A 6000-nucleotide genomic window follows, 5' to 3' on the forward strand; every position below is an offset into this window, starting at 1 on the left:
TGTGACTCGCGCACAGTCTTCACAGGGACGTGAGCTTCAATCCGTTGCGGAGAGACTCTCTATTCGTTACGGTGAAATTACAAAACATAATGCACCAAAAAACGTGTCCCTGCTTGATATACAACCACTAATAAACAATCAGTTTTGATGAGGAAAAAAAATAACTATACTACTAAGTGCAGATTAGAACCAAGAACCTCTGACACGCTTGGCAAAAGTTCTGCCACTGGACCATTAAAGTACATGGGGATAACAGTCGAATCTATGTATTTATTTACGTGAAAACTCTCGCCACTAACAAACGACAAATTAAACACAATGTACTATTGTATACTATGTACCATCCCCCCACACACACCTGTCCCACCCAATTTTAAAAACAAAGTTACGCCACTGAGCATATTGTTGTGGCAAAAATTCTGTTAAACATCATCACTGCGTAAGAGGCACTCAGAGTCAAATTAATAAAAAGAAAAGTATTTATTCTTGCAAGAATAGGTTCAGTCTAGTACACAGAAGTTACGCTGTGCAAGAGAGTGACACACAACAGGAAGATATGAGACAGCCTTTATACTGTTTTCAAGGTTCCTCCTCACCCGCTGTACCTTTCACCCACTCAGATAAGGTCCTTACTGCTGTTCAGTTTCTACTTAAAGACACAAACTGGTACTGAAATAAACTGGCCAAAACTGACCGTCCCTAAGGTCAGAGGTCCTGCCCCATATGTTCCTGAAAAGTCACGCACAAGCACGTACACACACATACTTTTATACATTGAATAGGTTCTTTCTCTTATGATACCTGTTTGGGATCAATGACTATTCAAATTTCCACAACAATTCCCCCCTTTTTATCATTCAGATTACCCAATCATAATAATAAAAATAATAGAACAAATTTTAAGTCATATCATCACTTATACTCTTCATCTCTGGTTACCATTACAAATCTTGAAACCCACATGGCATTTCAACAGGCTAAGAAATACAAAGAAATAAAAGTAGAATAAAATCCCTCATTTCGACCCCTCTCCTTGTACGTCATCACATAGCGGATAACCACAGCTTTTAAACTTCTGTTCATATCAAAAACATTCATAGAAAGAAAGAAAAAGAAAAGGAAACATACACTTTAACACATGTCACAGTAGCTCCCACTACTTGTATCATCATATTTTGTTCATCCAATTGAACAGACTCCCAGCTTTAACCAGTCTCTGTACTGAGCTGGAAACACATTATAATGCATGGTAAACATAACAATATTGATAATCCTATCGCTGAAATTGGTAGTACAGTACCCCCAACCCCCCAAAGATTAACCAATCTTATCCATTTACCATCAGTCCACACCCATTTCCATACATCACCTCCATTTTCCTAACCATATTTTCTTAACTTTTAACACCATATTTAATAAAATCTATCCTGAAAAGGTTTTATATTTTTTTATCCATTCTTTTAACCAATGTAGTTGTTCAAAATTAACTCTAATATTTCAAATACGGACCATCTTTTAGCTTATTACCATACATATTCTCCCATGATCGGCCTTTCTTACCCTTAATGGAAAGCCTAATCAAGTTTCTTCAATAATAATCCCTATAATTTACCTGAAATATTTTCTAATGAATCCTTAACCAATCAAATCATTTGATCTAAGCCCTATTTTGATTCAATCAAATAAACTCATCAAAATCATCACAAAAACACATTCTTTCGCTAAACTCAAACCATTAGTTGGTGCATCTTCCTCCAGGTGTGTTGGTCATCTCGTTTGCCCCATGGACATTCCGTCTTCACCAGGGTGACACTTTGCGTGCCGTAGCAATGGTCTTCCATCGCTGGTGAGGGAGGCTGTTACTAGCACGAGCCTTTGACCCCTCACGTTGTCCTCATATTTGATTGTTGAGGCCTGTCGGTGTAGTCTAAGGTGAGAGGCTTGGACCCAGGTGTCCCACTCTCCAACCATTTTCTGATCATTACCAGATTTGCCCCTTAGATCACGATGCACCCCTACTGGAGTGAACCATCTCCTGCTTAAAATACCTTAAGTATTTTGTTAGTGACCGCTTGTCTTGCCGCTCGTCCCCTTTGGTGTGACCTGTGGAATCAACAACCTGAAACATTATCTCCGGATAATTTCTTGCTCACTTAATAGCACTCGGGGTCCTTTTACCCTGAAAAACACTCAACCCACTTTGCTCATGTCCACAACACAATATTTATACATTTGGAACAGAATTAGTTCTGTTTTCTGCAATCCTTCCTGTCATTCTGCAAAAGGAAAATCTTAAGTTATGCGCTGCGCAGGTGTGGCCTTGTTTCTTTCTTCCACACTAATAACCCAGGCCAGGATAGTTAGTCAAATTCACCCATAACCATTATTTTATTAGGCACATTCTGCCCTGCATCAAAGTCTGCATGCTCTGTAAAGAAAAACAAATGTCGAGGTTATTTTCAGATAGTAAAGTACACGTAGTTTCTTTTGTCTGCTGTGCTGCCACGGCCTTCGCTGCTGCATCTGCCCTGGCGTCTCCTGTTGAAACAGTCCTGCAATTTTGTTATCAGCGTGTGCGGCACACTTACAGACAGCAATTTTGTTAGGGAGAAGAATGGCTTCTTGCCAGGCTTTTACCCTATTAAGCCCCTTGTCCTCCCAACATATACCGTCCCTTAATAAACCAAATTTTGTCAATTGTTATCAAAATTGTTACCATCCCCCCTTTTGATGCATGAATCATCTCGTGCATCAATCTAAAATAATGGTGTTTGGATAAAGTTTGCCATCAACACTAACCCAAATGTTGTCCCAAAGCCAAAATTCCTCCAGACATCTTTCTCTGCCTCTGAAACAAAAATATGACTTAAAGCCACAAACACATCTTCTTATCAGAGTATTTGGAGGGCAACGGCCCTCAGTCTTACAGTGTATCCTGCTTTTCAGGCCTGTTGTTTGGTCTCTTAATCCCGTCATCTACAAACATTGTTTCTGAAAATTCTGTTTCAATTGTTTCTGTCAGGTCAGGTCGTGCTGTACAGACTTGGTCAATGTCAGTCAAACAACATTTCCCCCCTTTTGTTCACAATATTCATAAATGTGAAGGACTCTCTGGATAATTTGTTATTGACTTAGCCAATATGTCACTTTGTTATTGCCTGCAAATCTAAAACATTTTAGTTTATCTCAACCCATGATGGACATCTCTCTACAACTTCACAAATCCAATTTACTGATCTTCAAATCTACATTATGTATGACAAAAGTATTACTACCAGACAGAGCTTGATGGCCAATCAACTTAAAGCTTGTCCCATGTTCTGTATTGTCTCTTCATCAGAATTATCAGCTTCTTTAAAATTTGTCATTTGCCTTAACCCATCTGTAATGATAAACTCATTCCAGAGGTTAATGACGCAATATACACACCAATCAGGGGGAATATTAGTGCCCCAAACTAATACATACAAGACATAAAGTGCTGTCACCATCACACACACACACTCATACTAGACACACATATGTTAACTGCTCATTCACAATGTTCACTTTTCTTTATATTATTGCTAAAATATTTAAATTTTAAATAAGATTTTAAACTTCCCATTTTCCTGTAGCTTCTACCTAATTTTACATGGTATCTTAACCACTTTCAAAGCACGTCTGTTCATTATTCATTTGATTTTTTGACAAGTCAGCTGGGTTGTTTTGTTTCATTATCATTATTTTGCTTCAGCTTGCTCTAGCAGGCAGATAACAGAAAGACAGACACAGTTACCATCCCTTCCTCCAACTCAGGCAGTCTCTCTCACTATAACAAATAATTTTTCCACCAGCCTCCTAAGGCTGTAACTTAGACAAAATTTGTATTCATTACAATAACCTTTGACCATTCACCTTTGTCATCCAGACTTTCCTTAAATCAAAAGCTGTCTTCATCTTTAGCCACCACCATGTCTAACGACCTTCAAGAGTTAAAACTATGTCATAGACCTATTAGTTCAAAATCAACACTATGATTTTCCTTGCCCATAAGGCAAACCAGTACATAAAAAGTTTTGCTACTGTCTCCACAACAGCTAATGGGAATCACTTCATGGCCTCAGCTGGCTCTTGAAAGCCCACTCCTGTTAGCCCTTTATCTATAATCTCCATCAGGGTGTTTTCCCCTGGCATATTTGCAGATGCTTGTCACAATAAAAAAACAAGCCATACAACTAATGCGGTTTCTTCTGGCGAGTGGTATATATAGAGGAACTTTGCTTTATTGGGGAGACATGCCGTGACTCGTCACCGCGTCATCTCCCCTTAACGGCATAAGGACGCTGCTGGCCTCACAGCTCCTGCTCAACCCTCATACCTGTCTCACATAACACACCTCCATTCAGGAGATGCCCAGTGACTTTACGTGATCCACTCTGGCTTAGGTTGCCCCCTGTCTGGCCAAAGAAGGTCTTACCCGTCATCGAGATGGTCACTCGTGCCCACTGGTGACCGCTCTTTCCAATCACACAATCAGTTCTCTTCAACAGACCTCAGCTATTTTCTGGAGCTTAGGAAAGGCACGTTCAAGAGTCACCAGAGCCATTCCGATTGCCTAATAGTGTTCACAGGGAGACAGGTTAATAACAACAGTATTTAATCACTTAAATCCATTAACTATCTTAAAAGCAGCAACCTAGCTACTTAGACTATACTCAGTGAATTTAGATCACAACCGTACATTCAGTGTACTTCATCTGTAGCCGGAGCCATCGGTCCTGAACGGTGGAGACTAAATGAGACAAAGTTGTTACTGGTCCTAAAATACGCTAATCAATATGTCACCTCTATCGTTTAAGGTCTGCATTATTTTAAAGACTTCTTTAAAGTCATTCAGTTTTACTTTTAACATTTTTAACATTTAAATACAAATTGCCCTCTGAATGGTAATGATTTCTTTTAACATCTCTGTGTCTATGGTTTTCAACTGAAACACTGTGCTTTACTATAAATAGCTTATTATCACTTATGACACAGGCTCAGATAACAGCTTTTTAGCTGACATTGAATGAGAGAGAGACTCTGAGGCATTCAGGACTGGTACACTGCATTTTCATAAAACTTTTAACATCAGACTTTATCTACCATATTTTAACTCTAGCCCAGCTTAAGGCATCTTTGCCAGAAATTACATGTGTTTTCAAATAAACATAGTTTTACAGTTGTCTTTTGCCCACGTCAGGGAATCTAGACATTACAAATTTCCATTCAGATTGAGTCTCTGTCGCCCTGGCACTTTCAGCCACAGCACACACCAGATTCAGATAAGCGAACTGTTTCAGCCAAATCACAAGCTTATCTTTTAAAAGCAAAGCATCAGCTTCTAGCTCTTTCATGGTCAACTTTTCAAGCTGTTTGTTTAATCAGATGCCTTTCAACACATTTTACATTTAGCAACTGTTAATTCAGTAGCCTACTACTTCTGCTTATTTGTTCTTACATAAAAATAATTATTCTAGTTCTCAATAACGTTTCACATTTCTCAATCTCCAATTAGGATTTACTTTTTTGACGAGGCAAGCACTCTCTGCTTGTGATACTTTTGCAGTTATTGTAAATCATCTGTGAGATTAGTCTCTCTATATACTCTAAAATCCTTTTTTAAATGTTTAATTACAACACAATCATCCTGTTAGTTACTTTGATATATTTTGCTACTCACATTTGTTGGAGTCATTATCTGTAATTTTACCTCAACCTTTATTCATCAATTCACTTATAAAAATTACTATTATAGATCTTTTCTTCAAAAGGATTCACTTTAAGAGTTCAATCCTTTGACCTTGTTTTTATCTCTTGTTCCTTCTCAGACGAAAATGTTAATATCATCATATTAAACACTGATCTACTTTCAAACCCACATTATTACCAGAAATGTGTCACTATATTACACTTTGTTTTTTTACACCTTCTCGGTGGGCATTTACAGTTACATGTTAGCTTGTCCTGCTGACCACA

This window comes from Siphateles boraxobius, unplaced genomic scaffold (assembly GCF_051911475.1).
Source record: "Siphateles boraxobius isolate OS27281-9 unplaced genomic scaffold, OSU_SipBor_1 7, whole genome shotgun sequence".
Classification (NCBI taxonomy): Eukaryota; Metazoa; Chordata; class Actinopteri; order Cypriniformes; family Leuciscidae; genus Siphateles; species Siphateles boraxobius.